This window comes from Nicotiana sylvestris, chromosome 4 (assembly GCF_000393655.2).
Source record: "Nicotiana sylvestris chromosome 4, ASM39365v2, whole genome shotgun sequence".
NCBI lineage: Eukaryota > Viridiplantae > Streptophyta > Magnoliopsida > Solanales > Solanaceae > Nicotiana > Nicotiana sylvestris.
The window spans coordinates 52,007,830-52,032,651 of record NC_091060.1 but is presented as its reverse complement, the minus strand read 5'-3'; positions in this window follow the sequence as shown (position 1 = coordinate 52,032,651).

Sequence of the window (24,822 nt, the reverse complement as noted above, 5' to 3'; positions counted from 1 at the left end):
ATTTTACCATTTTTAGGTTAAGTTGGGTACATCTGATAGCTGCTGCACTCATGAGACTTATGTTTTGGTCTATCTTGGGCATTTTTAGCTTAGTTTCATCATAGATTATTGTAGTTTAACATTAGCAATTAATTAATATGGTTGTTTCATCTTCTATTTCTTCATTTTCTTCTTTAGCTATGTTTAGCTAAACCCATTAGCTAGGGTTGTGGCTCAACCCTAGTGTGGGTAATTAATGGGTGTAGCTTCTTAATGATAGATTGATATTGGGTGTTTGTTATTTGGGTTAATTTTATGGTTTAATTAAGGATTGTTGGTTGCAAACATTGATTCTAGCTTAGTGGGTCTTGACTCTTCTTGAGAAAGAGAGTCTATGACCCCAAAATTGACCCAACAAGGAATTGGGGTGGACCCATGAGAAATGGTAGTCCCAATTAACGGGTTAAACCTCGAGAGAGTAATCACCCTACTTGAACCCTAGTTGCTTGGTCTAATTGGCCTACCCAATTGGTCTCGAAAGAGTCAATTGGGAAAAATCGCTCTCTCTACCGAGAGGTGTGAGAGTGGGTATAATTGTGCAATGGTTATAACATTGATCCCAAATATGTCAATATATTATTAGTAGTCTCTACCCGTTAGTTAACCACCTAGGTGATGCCACGACCCTAGTGCCTTTTTCTATATTAATCACAACTTAGAACATCTCCCTTTAGCATACATTAGCTTAAACTTGTAGTTGATACAATTAGGAATCGACCCAAAAAAATGATAGAAGCACAATTAGGAGCAAACACGCATTCCTAGTCTGAACAAATACGCAACTCCATTCCAAGATCCCTGTGGAAATTGACCCCGATACCACTATTCGGGTAAAAGTCTTAGCGCCCGATCTTCCTACCGTTGTGTAAGGTTGAGTTTGCCGCGACCATCCTTTTGGCGCCGTTGTCGGGGAGCTTACGGTGTTAACTATTTATGTAGCTAGTTTTGTGTTTTGCTTCTCTTTCCTTCTTGTTTACTAATTTTGTCTGTGTCGATCAATCAGGTACAATGGCTCTTAATGCAAATAACCCTCTCGGCAACTACAAGTTGCGTAAGGTTTAGTAAGGTTGAGTTTGCCGCAACCAACTTTTTGGCGCCGTTGCCGGGGAGCTTACGGTGTTGACTATTTGTGTAGCTAGTTTTGTGTTTTGCTTCTCTTTCCTTCTTGTTTACTAATTTTGTTTGTGTCGATCAATCAGGTACAATGGCTCTTAATGCAAATGACCCTCTCGGCAATGTGATAGTGGGGGAGGAGGTAGAGGATCTATAACAAGATGAGGTCTTACCTCAAGTTCCACGGAGGGGCCGACATGTCAATATAAATGCAAATGAGAACAACAATATTCCAGACCCTCCTCCGGCACCACCGAGAGTGGCTCCCAGAGTTTTACCAAATCAAGGATACGCCAGTGCTATTGTTCCTCCCCGAATCCGGGCAGGGAACTTTCAAATCACAAATGTTATGCTGACCTTGCTCGAGCAGAGAGGTTATTTCACGGGTGCCATTGATTAAAATGCCTACAAGCACTTGAAGGGGTTCGTGGATACATGTTGGGGTAGCAAGCAGACAAACGTGTCTGAGGATGCGTTGAGATTGAGGATTTTCCCGTTTTCTCTTCGGGGTAAAGTATTGGATTGGTTAGAAAGGCTCCCCAATCATTCTATTACAACATGGGATGAATTGGCGGACAAATATATTGCCAAGTTCTTCTCTCCAAGTCATATGGCAGCTCTTCGGGATGAAATTATAGCTTTCAAGCAAGAGCCGATAGAACCTTTGCATGAGATATGGGAAAGATATAGAACAATGGTGAAAGAGTGCCCTAATAATGATATGACCGAGGCTATGATTCAACAAACCTTTTATCGGGGCATCAACACTACAAATCAATGCATCGTGAACCAATTAGCCGGAGGGAACTTTATGAAACTTTCTTACAAAGAGGCATGTGATGTACTGGATGAAATGGCCGACACCTCTTCGGCATGGCAAAACCGAGCAAACGTGCCCCAAGGTGACCCCACGATCATCCATTTGCACAAGGAATTGCACGATCACGGCCAAGCTATCGCCGAGCTTACAACAACTATGAATCAATTGGCAAAGGTGCAATTGCAACAAGTCCAAAACCCGCGCCAAGTCAATGCAATGGAAGGTGTTTCTATGTTAAAAAGGAGGCAACGAGGACAACAACCTCAAGGTAATTGTGAAAAATATGACAACAACAATGATGGTGGTGGTTATTCAAATGAGTGCTATGATGATCAAAGCGAAGAAGTCCAATATGTCAACAACTATCAAGAGAATAGAGGTAACTCTTCAAATCAACAATGGCATCTTCAAGGTAATTGGGGCAATCAACAACAAGGCGGAGGTAATTGGAGTAACAACAACCAAAGCAACAATTGGGGTAATCAAGGCAACCAAGGAAATTGGCATGGTAGTAACAATAATTGGGGCAACAACAACAATCAAGGAGGGTGGAACAATAGCGGGAACCAAGACAACCGGGGGCAAGGTTTTCAAAGGCCCCCATGTAGCAACAATCGAACAATCCACCCTCCTTTCCTTCTCAAGGTCCGAGTTCGTCCGAAAGCGAGATGGGGAGAATTGAAAGCATGTTCGAGCAAATGATGAAAAAGAACCAAGATTCCGAGGCCCAATTAGCTTCGCATAACACATCTATCCGGAACTTGGAAGTGCAATTAGGCCAAATCTCTCAGTCTTTAAATACTCGCCCAAAGGGTGCTCTACCAAGTAATACGGTAGTAAACCCCAAGGGTAGGCACAATAATCATGTGATGGCGGTGACAATGCGAAGTGGAAGAGGCGGTGATGTGCATACCTCACGAGGAAACCAAGTTATGGTGGATGAAGATGAGTTACGAGATAATGAAATGCCTTTGGTGGTTGAAGATGTAGTTGAACCAAGTGGGAGAGATGATGTGCGGATTGATGTTCATGAGGTTGAGAAGGAAACACAAGAGGCCGCGAACCCCTCTAGGGAACACGTTATTGATATGCCCGAGCCGGTGGTGCCCAAAGCCCAAGCACCCTTACCTCGACCTCCTCCGCCCTATCCTCAACGGTTGGTCAAGCAAAAGAGTGACAAACAATTTAAGAAATTCATTGAGATGATGAAGAGTTTGACTATCAATGTGCCTTTGGTGGAGGCACTCGAGCAAATGCTGGGGTACGCAAAGTTCATGAAAGATTTGGTTACAAAAAGAGATCAATGGAGTGTGAGACAATCAAGATGACCCATCAAGTGAGCGCAATTGTACATTCTATGGCTTCGAAACTTGAGGACCCCGGTGCATTCACTATCCCATGTACCATTGGAAGTGCCAACTTTGCAAAAGCCCTTTGTGACTTGGGGGCAAGTATCAATTTAATTCCATATTCGGTCTTCAAGACCTTGGGAATCGGACAACCTCGTCCAACTTCTATGAGGCTTCAAATGGCGGACCGGTCAATGAAGTGGACTTTGGAGATTATTGATGATGTCCTTGTTCGTGTTGATAAGTTCATATTGCCGGCCGATTTCGTTATTTTGGATTGTGAGGTGCTAATTATCCTTGGAAGACCTTTCCTAGCTACTGGGAAGGCTTTGGTAGATGTCGAGGTGGGAGAGTTGACCTTGCGTGTTGGTGATGAAAAGGTGGTGTTCCATGTGTGCAAATCTATGAGGAAACCGAATAGCACCGAGGTGTGCTCGTTTGTTGACATTGTCACGGTGGTGATAGTGGATGACACAAGCGCAATGGTGAATGTTGAGGACTCACTTGAAGCCGTGCTCTTGAACATGGATGTTGATGATGATGCTGGGAGAGTTGAATGTGTAAACTCTTTTCATGGTATGGGCTCGTATTCTTATGAGCCTAGGAAGTTATCCTTGGATCTTGAGAATCACAAAACTCCCCCAACCAAACCATCTATTGAGGAGCCGCCGGTGTTGGAGTTGAAACCACTTCCTCCTCACCTCAGGTATGAATACTTGGGCCCTAATTTCACTTTGCTTGTTATTCTTTCGTCTTGCTTGACTAACATGCAGGTTGACGCCACTTTGGCGGTTCTACAAAAGCCCTAGAGGGCAATCGGATGGACATTGGAGGATATACGGGGTATAAGCCCCGCCTTTTGCATGCAAAAGATCATATTGAAGGAGGATGTGAGGCCCTCACTTGAACAGCAAAGGAGACTCAATGAAGCTATGCAAGAAGTGGTCAAGAAGGAAGTTATCAAGTGTCTTGACGCCGGTGTGGTGTATCCTATTTCTGACAGCTCATGGACTTCTCCGGTGCAATGCATACTGAAGAAGGGCGGGATGACTGTGGTAACCAATGCTAACAATGAGTTGATTCCTACTTGGATGGTGACAGGATGGAGAGTTTGTATGGATTATAGAAAGCTTAACAAGGTGACTCGAAAGGATCATTTCCCATTGCCGTTCCTCGACCAAATGCTTGATCGCCTTGCGGGTCGATCGTTCTATTGCTTTTTAGATGGGTATTTGGGGTACAATCAGATTCTCATTACCCCGTAATATCAGGAAAAGATGACCTTTACTTGTCCCTATGGCACATTCGCATATCCGAGGATGCCGTTTGGATTGTGTAATGCCCAGTGACCTTTCAACGATGTATGATGGCAATTTTCACCGACATGGTGGAAGATATATTAGAGGTCTTTATGGATGATTTTAGCGTGGTGGGAAACTCCTTTGAGGAATGTTTGACAAATTTGGACCGTGTGTTGGCCCGATGTGAAGATACAAACCTAGTTCTCAATTGGGAAAAATGCCATTTTATGGTAGAAGAGGGTATTGTATTGGGTCATAAGATTTCGAAGAGAGGTATTGAAGTTGACAAAGCCAAGATTGAAGTCATTTCAAGGTTACCTCCCCCTACTTCTGTCAAAGGGGTGAGGAGCTTTTTGGGGCACGCGGGTTTCTACCGAAGGTTTATCAAAGATTTCTCTAAGGTAGTTAACCCGTTGTGCAAGTTGTTAGAGAAGGAGGCCAAGTTTGTCTTTGATGAGAAATGAATGGAGGCGTTCGAGCTTCTAAAACACAAGTTGACAACTACCCCTATCATTACTGCACCCGATTGGAGCTTGCCATTTGAGCTCATGTGCGACGCTAGTGATGTTGCGGTAGGGGTGGTCTTGGGACAAAGGATCAACAAGATGTTCCATCTGGTGTACTACTCAAGCAAAACGATGAATGAAGCTCAAAGAAACTATACAGTCACCGAGAAGGAGTTGCTAGCTATTGTGTTTGCCATGAAAAAGTTCTGACCATACCTTATGGGGGCCAAAGTGATTATCCATACCGATCATGCCGCCCTTAGGTATTTGATGACTAAGAAAGATTCAAAAGCAAGGTTGATGAGATGGGTGCTACTTCTTCAAGAGTTTGATCTAGAAATTGTGGACCGAAAAGGAAGTGAAAATCAAGTGGCGGACCACTTGTCCCGCTTGGAAGAAGAGGGAAGGCCTTTTGACGGCCTTGAAATCAATGATGCGTTCCCGGATGAACAACTCCTTGTGGTAACTATGCATGATATGTCGTGGTTTGCCGTTGTGGCAAATTATCTTGTGACCGATATAATTCCGTATGAGCTCTCTTCTAACCAAAGGAAGAAGCTCAAGCGGGATAGTTTGGATTATTATTTTCGATGAGCCATATTTGTTCAAGATTTGCACCGATGGTGTGATTCGCCGATGTGTCCTGGAAGAAGAACAATTGAGTATTTTGGAGGCTTGTCATTCCTCTCCCTATGGTTCCATCATTGCGGGGTGAGGACGGCTTCTAATGTGCTTAGTTGCGGTTTCTATTGGCCCTCCTTGTTTAAAGATGCCGGTGATTTTGTCAAGAGATGTGATGAATGCCAACGAGCCAGTGGGATTTCTAAAAAGGATGAGATGCCTCTCAACACAATTCTAGAGGTGGACATTTTTTATGTGTGGGGTATCGACTTTATGGGGCCGTTCGTGAGTTCTTGTGGGAACACCTATATCTTGGTAGCAGTTGATTATGTGTCGAAATGGGTCGAAGCCGTCGCTTTTCCAAACAAAGAAGCTCGAAGTGTGGTGGCGTTCTTGAAAAAGAGTATCTTTACAAGGTTTGGCACTCCACGTGCTATCATTAGTGATGGTGGTTCTCATTTTTGCAACCGGTCTTTTGATTCATTGCTTGCCAAGTATGGTGTAAATCACAAGGTGACCACTCCTTATCATCCTCAAGCGAGTGGCCAAGTTGAGGTTTCCAACTGAGAGATCAAGAGTATTTTGTCCAAAACTGACAATGCCAATAGGACCGATTGGTCGAAGAAACTAGATGATGCTCTTTGGGCCTATCAAACAGCTTACAAGACCCCGATTGGTATGTCTCCGTACCGGTTGGTGTTTGGGAAAGCTTTTCATCTTCCGGTGGAATTGGAGCATAAGGCTATTTGGGCCTTGAGAAAATTGATCTTAGAATGGGATGTCGCTGCGAATCTCCGGGTTGAGCAACTCAATGAGCTAGACGAGTTTAGATTTGATGCCTACTCCAGCGCGTCCTTGTACAAGGACAAGATGAAGTACCTTCATGATAAGTATGCCCGAGGGAAGGAATTCAAAGTTGGTGACATGGTTCTTCTTTTCAACTCCCGGTTGAGGTTATTCCCGAGAAAGCTTAAGTCTAAGTGGAGTGGTCCATTTGAAGTTGTTGGTGTAACCCCATTTGGAGCTATTGATCTCAAAAACATAAAAGGTGAAGTTTTCCGGGTCAATGGGCATCGTGTTAAGCATTACTTGGGAAAGTTTGATGACACCCCCGTGGTGGCACTCATTCATTTGAAGTGACTTTGATGGTAACATGCGTCATGCCGCGACGTTAAATCAGCCGCTTCTTGGGAGGCAACCTATGTCTTTTTCTTTCTTTTTTGATTTCTGTTGTAGATTAGGATTTTTGAGCTAATGGTTTGTGAGATGTTGCAGGAATTGTGATTGAACCAGTGCAAAACAACTGTGCAAAAAGTGCACAGTCTCTGAACAGTGACCGTGTGGCCGCAATCCCACTTTGTACGGTCCGCACCGGCCAAAGAAAATATTGCCAAGTTTCTGAGATGGCTAGTGCGGCCGCGTCCTTGCTTGTGCGGTCCGCATCGGTGAAGGACAAGAATGATCAGTCTCTGAACTGCGTTCACGCGGTCGCGTCCCACTTTGAGCGGCCCACGTGGTTCTCATGCGGCCGCATCCCGTCTCATGCGGTCCGCGTGCCTTCGTTTCCGCACCAGGTAAATGGTAAACTTCCAGTGCGGCCCGCGGTCGTGTTTACGCGGCCGCACTGGACGGTAAGTGATGGGCCCCATTGTGTTTCCTATAAATACACCATTAGGATCTTCATTAGAACTTTTTGCCAAAATTAACCCCTGAGCCCTAAAAGTTACTGTTCACATTCAGAGACCCCTCTTAGTGTTAATATCAAGAGCATTTCTTCGCTTTCCTGGTAACATATCTCTCACATTAGTCTTTACTTAGTATTACTTTAAACTTTATACATGTTTCCCTAGTCATAACTTGTCCGTTTTTCTTTTTTGTTCTTTGTCGTTTCATGATTAGGATAGTTTTATATTGTTCTTGTTGTTCTTTGAAATGATGGGCATGTTATAAATGAGTAGGGACAAAGTAGGATGATAAAACGTGATAGACTTGAGTTTTTTGTAAAACCCTAATTGCCCCTGTAATGAAAGCCCAGCGCTGCACTCCCTGATTATGCGGTCCGCATGCCTTTTCCGCGGCCGCATCATTCTGTTACACGGTCCGCGTAAGCCTTAAGCCTAAAGGTTGGTACTTCCTAGCGCGGCTGCATGCCTTATTTGTGCGGTCCGCTCCATGCCCCACGCGGCCGCATCCCATGTTTGCGCGGTCCGTGTGGGTGAGGTTCAGAGGGCACCAGTCTTTAATAGTATGGCCAATGCAGCCGCATGACCAGTTTGTGCGGACCGCGTTGGCCCCCACGCAGACGCACCTCTTGTTCATGCGGTCCGCATGGTTCCTAATCAGAGAGGTGTTCATTTCCCAATTTGGTTAGTGCGGTCCGCATGCCTTGTTGGTGCGGTCCACACTGCTATCACCTGTTCTCTGTCTGTGTTTTTGTTCTGTACTTAAACTCTGCAATTGCCTGAACTAACAATGTTAGAATTATTTATGTGCAGGAAATGGTTAAACAACGAGGGCATGGAGCTAAACAACCCGGATGAGGAGCTAACCCCTCCCGGGGAGGTAAAGAAAAATTGAAGAAACTCACTCCCCAACCAAAGCTAATAACAAGAAAACAGGTGATGAGTGATGAAGAGCAGTCGGGGAGTGAGTACCTCCCCTCCCAGGATGTCTCAACTGATTCGGGGAAAGCCCCAGCAGGCCCAGCTAAAGCTCCAACTGTTATACAACCTGAGTCGTCTGAGGGCTCAGAAGCAGGTAGTGGAAAATACCCCACCTCCCCCACAGCTTCAGAATCCGGGGAGGGTGCAGAAGATAAAAACAAGAGTGATGAGGAGGTCCCGGACAATGGGGTACTTAGAGTTGGGGGAATTGAAAGAACTAGAAACCCAGTTGTATGGCAGGACAGATTTGTCAGCGAGGTGCCTTTCATAAATTCCGGGAAGTGTGGCCCAAGAAGAAGGTGATTCCAGAAAGAAGAGTAGTCACCCGGGATTTGTTACCCTACCTTCCCCAAGTCCATGGACAATTTCTTACTAGAGTGGGGTGGGATTTCTTTAAAGATGAGCTGGTCGATGCAAATGAACATATGGTGAAGGAATTCTACAACAATGTGGCCCACACAAAAGAAGGGTCAATTGCAACCAAAGTCCGGGATAAGAAGATAGTGTTCTCGGGAGAGGCGTTGAACGAATATTTGGGTTTCAATGAGGAGGATGACTCTCTGTATAGAGAGAAGTTAGCATTGAAAGAGGAAGCTCATCATTGGGTGGCACAGTTCTTAGCTCAGCCGGGTACTGTTCCGGAGTGGATTCAGGTGGGGAAGAAAATACTGCGAAAGGACCTCAATTTTGAGGCGAGAGGATGGTTAACTTTTGTATGCAACAGGTTGGACCCTTCGTCCCATGACCAGACCATTCCAATCGCCCGAGCGGTTCTCATTGCATCCATCATGGCAGGTTTCCCCATCAATGTGGGGAATGTTATGTATAGTTTGATCACATCCATTGGCATTGATACGGACAGAAACTACCCCTACCCAAACACCCTAACAATGTACTTTGAAGATGCAAAGGTGAAAAAAATACCCCTTCGATGTTGGAGTCCGGCCGGTGTCCCCATTCTCATGGTTTAATATTCAGAGGCCGGACAACCCGAAGGGGGATAAGAAGGGAAAAACATCCACCTCTGCCCCGACTGGCTAGTCTGAGGAGCCAGTTGCGGTAGAGGCCTCTATTGAGCCACCTACTCCTGCTACCACTACTGTTCCGGACATCCCATCCTCCTTTGCAGGTCCCAGCTCTTCAACTGGCCCAGTGGTTCCCACATCCAAATCCAACTCCCTCATGGCCCAGCAGTTAGCAAAGACAATGGCCAGTTTGAACAACTGGATGTCAATCTAGACATCCAAGTTGTCCACTTTGGCTACCACAGTTGCGGCCCAGTCTGTTCCAGCCACCGTTGAGATTCCTCAGTCCATTGAGGAGACATTGAAGACACTCCTGGCCAACTAAGAGAAGATTTTGGCTACTTAGGCTGCCTTGACAAAGGCAGTTGATGCACAGGGCAAAGCTCTAAAGGAGCTTTCCAGAGAACACAAGAAGATGAGAAAATCCCGGGCATCTAAGGAAGAGCTGAAGGAGCTCCGAGCTAAGGTTGACAAGCTAAAGGCAGACCAGTTGCCTTTAGACTTGTTCTTTGATGAGTCAGCACCTCCACCAGCAGTAGTTGTACCAGAGCCACAGTAAGAGGAGCCTAGGCACCCAAGGAAGAAGAGGAAGCTTCCTAGCACTGAGGGTGTTGTGATAGAGGTAGAACAGGTTCAGGAGGATACTTTCAGTGCTCCACCAGATGTTTAGCCGGTCCATGACCCAGCCCCTGTCCCAACAGCAGAGCAGCAGCAGGCCAGGAACCAGTCTGAGGTTCCCGCCAGTACAGAGGACCAGGGGACCACTGATCAGCCCATGACGACGGATCAGGCTTGAGGAGCCACTCTATATCCTCTCTCTGCTTATATGCTTATTTTGGTAGTTGGCATTGGGGAAAATGCCAGCTTTTATTCGTGGGGTTGCGCCCTACTATTTTGTATTTTGATGGTTGATACATTTGAGATGACTGTACATATTTATTTGACTCTTAGCTTATGTTGCTAGTTGATAGTTGGCCTGTACATAACTTTTCATTCTACTTACTTTTCTACTTAATGTACATATTCATTCCCCCCCACCCATTGTATATTCTACTCCCCTATTGTACATATTCATTCGGTTTTTCTATTTTTGTTAAAATTATTCGTTTTTAGTTTTATATCAGGCTCGTAACCGTTTTGTTTTGTGTTGGCGTTTGCAATAAGCCCTTGTTTTTCTTAATGCCACAGTTCTTTCCAAGGGTAGAGTGTTGTGCGAACCGGGTGGCTCTTCCCAATGAGAGATAGCGTGATAACTTTCTTAAGGGTTTGAGTCTGTTTTTGATTTTTCTTTCTTAAGGGTTCTTTCTTAATGCCACAGTTCGTTTTTGCAGTCAAAGGTACCTCAGGCAAAGCTTCACTTGGGCCTAACACATTTTCCTTTGATCCCATGGTCAAAGACATAATGTTGTGCTTAGGATGGTGAAAGTCGTGGCCTTGAGTCTCTTGTGTTGACCAAACAGTCATCATGTGGTCGTATTGGACCCTTGTGCGCTTGAATCATAACTAAGGTCGTTGTGGGCCCTCGACTCGATATCTTTAGCAATCCTTGAGTATGTGTGGTGAGAATTCGATTTGCGAGTCCAAGTCCCAAGCCGATGGTCTAGAACTTGCCCCGAATGTTTGTTGAGGCAAAATCTTAGGTGAAATTTGGCTTGAGAAGTGATTGTAGGCTCTCCTTGATCCAAAATGCTAAGATTGAACAATTCCATGACCTACCAATGAAATGATCCCTAGTCAATCCTTTTGAGCCTTGAACCTTCTTCTTTCAAGAACCAAAGCTACAAGCCTATACCCGTTCTTAATGATACCCTCTCTTGGCACCCAAATCTTCCCTTGAGTAGATAGCAAATATCTAAGTTTGGGGGGAGACAAGAAAGGAAACAATGTGGTAAAAGGTACAAAACCAAAAAAAAAATAAAGGTAATGAAAAAAGAAAGAAAGAAAAGATAAGACAAAAAGAAAGACCTAATTGAATAAGGTCAAAAAGGGGATTCAAAGAACACAAAAGTGAAAAAAGGGTGTGGAAAAAGTAGAAAAAGGAGAAATGTGTTGAATTACATAAGAAAGGGTGACATTGTGTCTCTCTAACCCCTTGAAAAAGAAGTGAATACTCAAACGAGTCAAGAAAGTGTGCCAAAATGAATCAAAAGAAGTGCTTAAGGGAAGATTGAACCCACTTGAACAAAAATATGTCCTACCCTTACCCAAAAACCTTCACAATGACTCCACAAAAGCCCTACATGATTTTGAGTTGAAGGGAACCTACATTAGTGGATACTTACATAAGGGGCACACATATGGTACTTAGAGCCGGACTTGTGGCCTCTTCCTTGAGAGAGATGAGTGAAAATCCATCAACCTCGGTTTGTGTGTCAATACTTTAAAAGGTGAGGTTTACTTAGGGAGAGTTGAGGATGTGTGAGTGTGGGTTCCACAATGGCCAAAGTAATTGAGAAAAGTTCTTTGATTAAATGTGTCAACTCTTGATGCTCTTGTGTCACACTTGATCCACAAGTTTTCAAAGTTTAAATGTGTTAATGATGCATTCGCATTGAGGGCAATTGTTAGTCCCAATTGATGCTTGTTGAGGTTACTTTAGGATAAGCTGAAATTGCTTGGATGTTGTCTTTGAGGGATGGGTCTTGTTTTGTTTGCTTGAGGACAAGCAAAGGTTTAAGTTTGGGGGAGTTGATAAGTAGGATTTTAACATGTTTTATACCCATACTTGCCTGCGCTTTGAGTGTAATTTGCTACAAAATAGTCCCAAAATGCTTACAGATTGCGCTTGATTGCAGGTTTGAGCTATAAAGTGACAAATCGTCAAAGATCGGCTCAAATCGGAGTGAAACCTGCTCAAGTGTCAAAGATCATTAAAGTAAGGACATTCAGAACTTGGTGCGGACCGCACCATCATGTCATGCGGCCGCACCATAGGAATTCAGAGACTGTGAAACTATAAGTCAAGCTCATGAGGCCGCGTCCCACTTCATGTGGCCCGCGTCTCACTCATGCGGACGCACAATCTTGCTATGCGATCGCGTCCAAGAAGTTCAGAGAGTGTCATATTCCATAAGCAAACCACGTGGTCGCGTCCAACTTCATGCAGCCCGCGTCCCTCTCCATGCGGCCGCACTCTATGGTCACGCGGCCCGCATCAGTGAAGTTCAGAGGAGCTGCCAAAACCATTCATGCGGCTGCACAACAACTTTGTGCGGTCCGCACTAAACTCATAGGGGCAGTTTTGTCCCGTTTTTCTAGCCCACTATAAATAGAACATTTTACCATTTTTAGGTTAAGTTGGGTACATCTGATAGCTGCTGCACTCGTGATACTTATGATTTGGTCTATCTTGGGCATTTTTAGCTTAGTTTCATCATAGATTATTGTAGTTTAACATTAACAATTAATTAATATGGTTGTTTCATCTTCTATTTCTTCATTTTCTTCTTTAGCTATGTTTAACTAAACCCATTAGCTAGGGTTGTGGCTTAACCCTAGTGTGGGTAATTAATGGGTGTAGCTTCTTAATGATAGATTGATATTGGGTGTTTGTTATTTGGGTTAATTTTATGGTTTAATTAAGGATTGTTGGTTGTAAACATTGATTCTAGCTTAGTGGGTCTTGACTCTTCTTGAGAAAGAGAGTGTATGACCCCAAAATTGACCCAACAAGGAATTGGGGTGGACCCATGAGAAATGATAATCCCAATTAATGGGTTAAACCTCGAGAGAGTAATTACCCTACTTGAACCCTAGTTACTTGGTCTAATTGGCCTATCCAATTGGTCTCGAGAGAGTCAATTGGGCAAAATCGCTCTCTCTACCGGGAGGTATGACAGTGGGTATAATTGTACAACGGTTATAACATTGATCCCAAATATGTCAATCTATTATTAGTAGTCTCTACCCGTTAGTTAACCACCTAGGTGATGCCACAACACTAGTGCCTTTTTCTATATTAATCACAACTTAGAACATCTCCCTTTAGCATATATTAGCTTAAACTTGTAGTTGATAGAATTAGGAATCGACCCAAAAAAAATGATAGAAGCACAATTAGGAGTAAACACGCATTCCTAGTCTGAACAAATACGCAACTCCATTCCAAGCTCAATGTGGAAATTGACCCCGATACCACTATTCGGGTAAAAGTCTTAGCGCCCGCTCTTCCTACCGTTGCGTAAGGTTGAGTTTGCCGTGACCACCTGGTCTAAAGGACAATCACCCCCAGCTTACCCTGCCAACCCTGCTTCCACTCCACCACCGGCTCAGGCTCAGGATCATCCTGCCATCGATCCAAACTTTCCCATTTACCAACATTACCATGGCACTACTTCTCATATGCCACAAGCTCCACTACCAAAATCAATTCCATACCCCCCTCCGCCAGTCACCCCTATCTTTGTGGCTTCTCCACCAACTGCACTACATAGATCCTCGAGTGAGCCTATATTCCAAGCTCAAGACAACCAGTACTACCCCCCGGAGCCCACCTTCAAAGCTCTCGAAACCTACCCCTATAATCCACACTATGATCTCCCGAGAGAAGCTGAGAGACCAACCAAAAATCCCGAACATGAGGAGATGTTCAGGAAAGTTAAGAGCCTAGAACAGTCATTCCGGGACATGCGAGGATTAGGAGGTCAAGTAAGTGTGGCCTACAAGGACCTATGTCTGTTTCCAAATGTACAATTGCCGCCAGGTTTCAAGATGCCCAAGTTTGATCTATGTAATGGGCACGGTGATCCAGTAGCACACTTAAGAGGTTTTTGCAGTAAGATGAGGGGAGTCGGAGGAAAAGATGAATTTTTAGTGGCTTACTTCAGTCAGAGTTTGAGTGGATCAGCATTGGAATGGTACACCTGCCAAGATCACGGAAGATGGCACATATAGGATGATCTGGCACAAGCGTTCGCTTGTCACTTCCAGTATAATCTTGAGATCATTCCAGACCGACTGTTCTTGACTAAACTGGCAAAAAAGCACACTGAAAGCTTCAGAGAATATGGTTTCCGATGGAGGGAGCAGGTAGCAAGGGTAGATCGCCCAATGAAAGAGAGCGAGATGGTTGATTACTTTTTGCAGGCTTTATAGCCGACCTATTTTGGTCATTTGGTGTCCGCAATCGGCAAGTCTTTTAATGAGGTTGTAAAAATGGGAGGCATGGTCGAGGAGGGACTTAAGCCCAACAAGATCATGAGTTATTCAGCAATCAAGGCAACTACCCAGGCCATCCAAAACGGCACTGGGGGTATACTTGAGAAAAAGAAGAAAGAAGATGTTGCGACAATTGAGTCCGGAGCCTGGTTCGGATCTAGAGGCCCATCATCCTACTATAAACAACCCCGACCCTACCACAAAATTACCCCCACACTCCATATAGCCCTCCACAATAATACTACCCACCGCCAGATCCCCATTTTTCCGTCTATCAGGCACAAACCTATACCCAAACTTCGGCACACGCACAATGGCGTGCGCCGGCTCCACCAAATCCATACCCAGATCCACAAAACACATATCCACCCACAAGAGCCTACAGAAATCCCCCCGGAACGGGTTTCTGACCAAGCCAAGCCTTCAAAAATGAGAGGTTACAGAAGCAAAAGAGTTTCACTCCACTGGGGGAATCATATACCAGTCTTTTCCACAGGTTGAGGCAGTTGGGCATGCTGAATCCAATTGAGCCTAAAATGCCAAATCCCCCTCCTAGAAATATTGACCACTCGGTGAGTTGTGAGTACCGTTCAGGGGCCCCTGGGCATGATACAGAGAAGTGTTGGAAACTGAAAACAGTTGTGCAAGAGCTTATTGATACTCATCGGATCGAGGTTCAGGCCCCAAAAACACCAAATATCAATCATAATCCACTGCCAGCTCACCATGAGACCCATATGATTGAGTTGGTACACAAAGGAGAGGAACCTAAGAAATCCCTGCAGACGGTAATGATGATCCGTTCCAGCGAAACCAGTTCAAAGGAGAAGGTAACCAGTGGGAAATCAGTGGTCCAATTGAAAGGGGTAGACAATAAGCCAACTGTGGTAGCCGAGAAAGGGTCGTCAAGCACTGTTGTAGTGAAACCAGAGAAAGCTAAAGGGGTAGTACAGGGGTTGCAAGTAAACCTGTTGTGGTCGTGAAGGGTGCTCGCACAGAGCCTGTTATTATAAAACCAGTAACTCAGTAGTGATCAACAGCAAGGCTGTTCCTTGGAATTATGAACGGGTGACAGTGATTTACAAAGGGAAAGAAATCAAAGAAGAAGTTTGTGAAGCACAAGGTTAGACTCGTTCAGGAAGGTGTTTCACTCCCGAGGAGTTAAGAAGAGCTAAATATAATCTAACGCCGGTAAAAAAAGATGTAACTAAAGAAGAGGCAGAGGAATTTTTGAGGAAAATGAAAGTGTATGACTATTCTGTTGTAGAGCAGTTGAGGAAAACGCCCGCTCAGATCTCATTGCTCTCATTGCTAATCCTTTCAAATGAGCACCGTCAGTCGCTGATGAAAATCATGAATGAGGCCCATGTCCCCGACAAGATCTTGGTAAACCATCTAGAAAAGATAGCCAACAAGATTTTTGAAGTAAACAGAGTCACTTTTTCCGATGATGAATTGCTCATAGAGGGTACTGAGCATAACAAAGCCCTTTACCTTACAGTGAAATGTGAGGATTCCGTGGTTACCCATGTATTGATTGACAATGGTTCAAGTGCGAACATCTATCCTCTCTCCACTTTAATCAAGCTAAAAGTAGAAGATGAGAGGATCCATAAGAACAGTATCTATGTGCGGAGATTTGACGGCGGGGGCAAAGACTCCGTCGGGGACATAATGTTGGAGCTGACTATAGGTCCAGTAGAATTCACAATGGAATTCCAAGTGATGGATATAGTTGTTTCCTACAATTTGCTATTAGGGCGACCGTGGATTCATTCCGCTAAAGCAGTACCATCAACACTCCATCAGATGGTCAAGTTTGAATAGGACAAATAAGAAATAGTTGTGCACGGCGAAGATATTTTTGCGCTCACAGCAACACCATTGTGCCATTCATTGAAATGGAAGATGACAAGGGACCATGGGTCTACCAAGTTTCTGACGCAACATCAGTCGAGAAAGTTCCAGAAGGGAAGTATATCCCAAATCCAAAGATAACCGCCGCATCAGTCATGGTAGCGTATGAAATGCTGAAGAATGGTTTTGTACCTGGAAAGGGTTTGGGATCAGCTCTGCAAGGCATCATACAGCCCGTGTCTCTTCTTGAAAACTTGGGAACATTTGGTCTGGGATTCAAGCCCACAGCTGCAGACATAAAAAGAGCCAAGAAATTGAAACAGAGGGCATGGGTCCTTCCAAAGTCGGTCCCACGTCTTTCTAGATCATTTGTCAAGTCCCGTACGAGGAGTCGCCCAGTAACAGCAATTCCCAGTTCTGTGATTGATCCTAACAAGGAGTTAATTGAAAGATTTGAGAAGTTGTTCGACAGTGTGAACATGGTGGAAATTGGAGAAGGTTCTAGCAACGCGGAAGTGCAATTTGTCGGGCCAAAAACAAAGCTTAATAATTGGAAGGCTACTCCTCTCCCTACACGGAAGGAGTCTTGGTAGTTTGCTTTGATTTTCCTTTAAGTTTGTACGGATTATTCCAGGGTTGTAATCCTGATTTCATTTTTTTCAGTCTGTTTGAGTGTGCAAACCTTGTTATCTTTTATCATTCAATGAAATACAATTTCCCTTTCTTCATCATTCCTGATAGTTTTCCTTTTTGTTTTCTTTTCTTTTCTATACAGTTCTTTTACGCTGGTTCTAATTACATGGCATGCATAAGGAATCCTCAGCCTAGTCTTAAAAATCAATCTGATTCCGAAATTTAGTTCAAGAAGTAGATTGTGATTACGAATTAGAATACGATGATGAGGATGAAGCCTTCAAAGAGATTAGTAAGGAGTTAATTCACTTCGAAGAAAAACCCAAACCCAACCTGAATGATACAGAAGTCATCAATTTAGGGGACACAGACAATGTCCGAGAGACTAAATTAAGTGTCCACCTTGAGCCAGAGATCCGGGAAGAGTTAATCAAAGCACTCATAGAGTACAAAGATGTTTTTGCATGGTCATATGACGACATGCCGGGTTTGAGCACTGATTTAGTGGTCCACAAATTGCCTACTGATCCAGCATTCCCTCCTGTCAAGTAAAAGTTGAGGAAATTCAAAACTGATATGAGCGTGAAGATTATAGAAGAAATTACCAAGCAGTTGGATGCAAAGGTTATTCGGGTCACTCGATATCCTGTTTGGTTGGCTAATGTCGTGTCTGTACCGAAAAAGGACGACAAGATCAGAGTATGCGTCGATTACCACAATCTCAACAAAGCAAGTCCGAAGGATAACTTCCCACTACACAATATCCACATTTTGATCGATAATTGTGCCAAGTGTGAGATATGTTCTTTTGTGGATTGCTATGCCGGGTATCATCAGATTATAATGGATGAAGAAGATGTAGAAAAGATGGCTTTCATCACGCCATTGGGGACTTATTGCTACAGGGTAATGCTATTTGGTTTGAAGAACGCTGGGGCAACTTACATGAGGGCCATGACTACCGTGTTTCATGATATGATACACAAGGAGATTGAGGTATACGTAGATGATGTGATCATAAAATCAAAGCGTCAGGCCGACCACGTTGGGGATTTGAGGAAATTCTTCCAGAGGCTTTGCAGGTACAACCTCAAGCTTAACCCTGCCAAGTGTGAATTTGGTGTTCCATCTGGAAAGCTGTTGGGATTCATAGTCAGCCGGCGAGGCATCGAATTGGACCCATCAAAGATCAAAGCCATACAAGAATTTCCACCTCCGAGGAATAAGACTAAAGTGATGAGTCTGTTAGGAAGGTTGAACTACATCAGCAGGTTTATTGCTCAGCGCACGACAACCTTTGAGCCTATTTTCAAGTTGCTGAAGAAGGACGCTGCGATCAAGTGGGCTGATGAGTTTCAACAAGCATTCGACGAGATAAAGGAGTACTTGTCTAACTCGCCTGTGCTGGTACCACCAGAACCAGGGAGACCTTTGATTCTTTACTTGACTGTCCTGGAAAATTCATTTGGATGTGTACTGGGGCAGCATGACATCACAGGCAGGAAAGAACAGGCCATCTACTATCTTAGCAAGAAGTTCACGGCTTATGAGGTTAAGTACACTCACCTGGAAAGGACATGTTGCGCCCTAACTTGGGTGGCATAGAAATTGAAACATTATTTGTCATCCTACACTACTTACCTCACTTCACGCTTGGATCCATTGAAGTATATTTTTCAAAAGCCCATGCCGACAGAAAGACTTGCGAAGTGGCAGATTTGCTCACAAAATTTGACATCATCTATGTGACTCGGACTGCGATGAAAGCCCAAGCATTGGCCGATCATTTGGCCGAGAACCCGGTCGATGAAAAGTATGAGCCACTGAGGACTTATTTTCCCGATGAAGAGGTGATGCATATTGACGAGCTAGAACAGGCCGAAAAACCAGGTTGGAAACTTTTCTTTGATGGGGCTGCTAACATGAAAGTAGTGGGAATAGGAGCCGTGCTTATTTCTGAAATAGGGCATCACTATCATGTTACAGCTCAGTTTCATTTTCATTGTACCAACAATATGACTGAATACGAAGCATGCATTTTGGGTTTAAGGCTAGTTGCAGACATGGATGTCCAGGAAGTCTTGGTCTTAGGAGACTCGGATCTTCTGGTACATTAAATTCAAGGAGAATGGGAAACACACGATTTGAAGCTCATACCATACCGATAATGTTTGCATGATCTTTGTCAACGGTTTCGATCAGTGGAGTTTAGGCATATTACAAGTGTCCATAATGAGGTCGCTGATGCTTTGGCTACCCTAGCGTCAATGTTGCACCATCCGGACAAAGCCTATGTCGATCCTTTGCACACTCAAGTACGAGATCAACATGCTTACTGCAACATGATTGAAGAAGAACTTGATGGCGAACCATGGTTCCATGATATCAAGGAGTACATCAGAATGGGGATATATCCAGTGCAAGCCACGGGGGATCAAAAGAGAACAATTCGACAGTTGGCAAGTGGATTCTTCTTAAGTGGAGGAGTTTTGTATAAAAGAACACCAGACCTTGGATTGTTAAGATGCATAGATGCTAGACAAGCTACGACTGTCATGTCCGAAGTACATTCAGGAGTCTGCGGACCACATATGAGCGGATATGTGCTGGCAAAGAAAATTCTCCGAGCAGGTTATTATTGGCTCACCATGTAGCGAGATTGTATCAGTTTTGTGTGCAAATGTCATCAGTGCCAGATACATGGAGATTTGATTCATTATCTACCATCAGAATTGCACACGATGTCGGCACCATGGCCCTTCGTTGCTTGGGGCATGGATATCATTGGACCAATTGAGCCAGCAGCGTCCAATGGGCATAGATTCATTCTAGTAGCCATTGATTATTTCACCAAGTGGGTTGAGGCCAAAAGTTTCATGTTTGTAACCAAGAAAGCAGTGGTCGATTTTGTTCATTCAAATATCATCTGTCGATTTGGAATCCCAAAGGTGATCATCACAGATAATGGTGCTAATCTTAACAACAATTTCATGAAAGAAGTATGTCAACAGTTTAAGATTGCACACCACAATTCCACCCCAAGGCGAATGGAGCAGTTGAGGCAGCCAACAAAAACATAAAGAAGATACTTCGAAAAATGGTAGAAGGTTCCAGGCAATGACATGAAAAATTACCATTTGTGTTGCTAGGTTATTGCACTACTATCCGTACTTCAGTAGGTGCAACCCCTTATTTGTTGATATGTGGAACCGAAGCAGTGATACCTGCGGAAGTTGAAATCCCGTCCATTCGGATTGTCGCTGAGGCTGAGATTGATAATGATGAGTGGATCAAAACCCGTTTGAAGCAGTTGAGCTTGATTGATGAAAAATGATTGGCAGCTGTGTGTCATGGCGAGTTGTATCAAAAGAGAATGACAAGAGCATACAATAAAAAAGGTGCGTCCCCGGAAGTTTGAAGTGGGGCAGCAAGTGCTGAAACGCATCCTTCCACATCAGGCTGGGGCAAAAGGCAAGTTTGCCCCGAATTGGCAAGGGCCATTCATTGTAACTAGAGTATTGTCCAATGGTTCTTTATGTTTAACAGATATCGAAGGAAAATGCATAGACATGACTATCAATTCTAATGCAGTAAAAAGATATTATGTATGATTTCTTTGTTATAATTGTTGATTGTTTGTATTTGACATTATTTCGAAGATTGAAATGACGAAGGCAATTTGTTCTGCTATCTAAACACTTTACCCTTTGTTTTCCCTTTCTGAGCCTTATTTATTTCTTTCATATCCCTCTTTTGGAATCAATCACGAAAAAGAAAGAAAAAGAAATAAAAGAAAAAGGGAAAAGAAAAGAAGTGAAAAGTATAACAAGGAAATTCAGGTGTGAACTACGTTTGACCTGATTCCTGTTAAGGATACGTAGGAAGCTTTACGGTTCAGTCATAGTAAAATAAAAGTCAAAAGATCCCCAAGCAAGAAACTGGGGTAGAGGTTGTATTTGTAATAAGAAATGTGATTCCAAAAGTTGTAATTTTAAACCCATGTCAAATTGTTTTGAGCCTTTGATACCCTTTCTTTCTAACCCCATCCAAAAGCCCACATTACGGTCCAAAGAAAGACCTTTCGATCGGTTTTCGAGAGATGCCAAGTCGAGCAAATAGAGGTGATTCATATCAGGGTAACTCTCTGGTCCAAGCAGGGAAAGTAATGAAAATGAGAGAGTCTTATTGGTGAAAACCTTCACGGGCACCATCTAGCGATAAAGAATTGAGGAATCAACAAATGAGAGAGGTTTGTCGGTGAAAACCCTTCAGGGCACTGTAGTCGAACAAGATCCGTAAAGTTGACGGAAAGTAAATTGGGTTGTGGAACATCTTGGAGAACAAAGTAAAACAATTGGAAAAGCGATTGGTTAAATAGACTGGGCCGATTAATACAAAATGCATACCATGATCATTGATGCCAGTGACTCCACTCAGATAAGTTCCTTTTTCCTATCTCCAACAGTCATCTAAATTCGGATTTTCTTCTTTATTCTTAATTCCCAAAATCATTGCATTTCATTGCTGTTAATTTTTCCAAGTTTAGCCTTGTTTCAACAAATAAGAAGGAATTTCAAAGCATACTACCAATTTTGAAATTGAACAAAGCAAAATGCGGCTAGAACATGCCAGAGATGATATGATGAAAAGTGGTACATATGGTGTAAGCAAAAGTTAAATCGGTGGAATAGTTCAGTAATGTCGTGGGAGATATACGAGTTCAGACAGAAAGGTCAGAAATGGAGAAGAACAGTTGGGGATCCTGCAGTTAAGGATCAGTCAGAAGGTCAAAACAATCCTTCGACCATGTTCAAGGCAGTCGAAACGAAGCAGAGCCTAGCAAAGAGAAAACCACCCCCAGAAAGAATGCCACAACTAACCGCCACGTTTAAACTAACAAGATTTTCTTTGATTTGAAACTGGGGCAAAGATGGCGTTTGTTTCAGGAAACACCCTGTAAGGAAGACAAGTACCATGCAGGTTTAATCGCAGAATTCTCAGGACCCTTCTGGAAAATGGGACTTAGTTTAAAATTCAAAATACACGACTGAGTAGCAAGATCTGGCATAAATGTAACCCAAAAGAATATAAGTTGGTTTCAACATTTTCATTCTGGAGATAGAATTTAGTTAGGAGTTGTCAGGACCCTCCTGGAAAATAGGATCTAGTTTAAAATTTAAAACAATCATGAGTAGTAAAATCTAGCATAAATGTATCCCAAGGAATAAGATGGTTTTAAAGTTCACATGTTTAAGATATGATTCAATTAGGAGTTTTCAGGACCCTTCTGGATAATGAGACCTAGCTTTGAGATCTCCATTAGATAACAAGGTTTAGCATAAGTTCTTGTTGTAGGGTAATATAATTTAGCCGTAGAATTGTCACTCTTAAGATAAGACTTGATTTAAGAGTTGTCAGGGCCCGCCTGGATAATGAGACGTAGTTTAAAACTGGTTTGAATAACAAGATTTAACATAAGACATACCCTTCAGTAGATATAATTTAGCTCTAAAATTGTCGTTTAATTAAGAATTGTCAGGACCCTCTTGGATAATGGGGACCTCCTTAGATAACAAGATATAGCTTAGATTTAAAATCGTCGTTTAGTTAAGAGTTGTCAGGACCCCCTGGATAATGGGAACTAGCTTTCAAATTCTTAGTAATATTTGGGATGTGATTCAGTTTAAACTCACAGATGCGCCCAACTACCAAACTGAGGCAGAAAATTTTCTTTTGTTTTGTCTATTTTTGTTGAAGTTAGGTGCCCATCTGAAGAATAGGGAGAACACCATGGATATCAAAGATAAGAGAGTGACCAAGTACTAGCAATCAGGCGTCCACCTGGAGAACAAGGAACAACAATTGAAGTATCAGCAATCAGGCATGCACCTGGAGAACAAGGAACAATAGTTCGAGTTTCGGCAATCAGGAGCCCACCTGGAGAACAAGGGAAAAAAAATCAGGTTTCAAGGAAGATTGGCACAAGTATTGGTAATCAGGCGCCCACCAGGAGGAACGAGGGAGAACAAGTCAAAGAAAAGCAGTTTCAAGAAGAAGATGGACCAAGTTCCAGAAATCAGGCGTCCACCTAGAGAACAAGGAAAGACGGTTGAAATTTCAGCAGTCAGGAGCCCACCTGGAGAACAAGGGAATACATTCGAGTTTTAGCAGTCATGAGCCCACCTGGAGGGTAAGGGAATACATTTCGAGTTCAGCAATCAGGAACCTACCTGGAGAACAAGAGAATACATTTCAAGTTTTAGCAGTCAGGAGCCCACCTGGAGAATAAAAGATTACATTCGAGTTTTAGCTGTCAGGAGCCCACCTGGAGAGCAAGGGAATACAATTCCATTTTTGGTAACCAGGCGCCCACCTGGAGAGCAAGTGAATACAATTCAAGTTTTGGCAATCAGGCGCCCACCTGGAGAGCATGGGAATACAATTCAAGTTTTGGCAATCAGGCGCCCACCTGGAGAGCAAGGGAATACAGTTCAAGTATTGGCAATAAGGAGCCCACCTGAAGAACGAAGGGAAGCAGCAAGTCAAGTGTTGGTAATCAGGAGCCCACCTGAAGAACGAAGGGAAGCAGTTCAAGTTTCGAGGAAAAGTAGTGCAAGTATTGGCAATTAGGAGCCCACCTGGAGAACGAAGGGAAGCAACAAGGTTCAAAGGAAGACAACAATCAGGAGCCCACTTGAAGAACAAAGGGAAAGCATCTCAGAATGCAATTCAAGTCAGCAACAAAGGAATCTCACTCAGAGAGTACAAGTCAGCAGGGCAGCAGAAACTGCAAGTTCAAGATATAGATAGGATTCTTGTAATTCGTATATCATAGTTTAGTCTGGCTTCTTTTATTTTGTCACGATGTAATAAGGAGTTCAGTAAGCAGAAACAGCAGCAATAGCAGCAAAATCACATCTCTTCGGTAGTACCAGCTATCAAAACTTCTTGAACTATATGCAACCTGATTCCCCTATAACCCGGGATATGTAGGCTGTCCAAAACCAAGACTCGGTTGCACCTTTTCTCTTTTCTCTTATCCTTATTTCTTCCCTTTTGAATAAAAATATGTTCAAAAATTAGTCACATGGCTCACCTTATCTTTGCTTAAGAACTCTTCATGTTTCCAAACAAAGAGGGGCAGCTGTGAGCACCTAATTTTGATAATATTTAATTTTTATCAATTCTTCTATGTAAATATTTTAGGGGTTTTAACCTACAATTTTTAGCTTTGTTACACTTTTTATTATAGGGTAAAAATACAAAATTTAAAAGGTGAATTATTACTATTACTATTATTTTATTTTTATTTTTATTTTAAAATAATCAAAAAAATTCGAAAAAAATATTAATTTTTTTTAAATTTTCAGGAGTGATTTAAAAATAAGAAAAAGGGAAGTATTGAATAAAAAAAATAAAAGTAAAAGTAGGTGGAATTCTCTTTTAAAAAGTAAAAGAAAGTAGAAAAATTAAAAAAATAATAATGTTTTGTGGAAATTTTTAAAAAATAAAAAGTAAAAGAAAGTTGGAATTAAAAAATAAATATAAAGGTATCTGAAAATTAAAAAAATTTAAAGTAAAAGAAAGTAGCATTTTCAAAAGAAAAGCAAAAGAAAGTGGATTGTTTTTTTAAGAAAAGTTAAATAAGTGGAATTCTCTTTTAAAAAGTAAAAAAAGTGGAATTTTAAATAAGATAAAAGTAATTAAAGTTGGAATTTAAAAAATAAAAGTAAAGAAA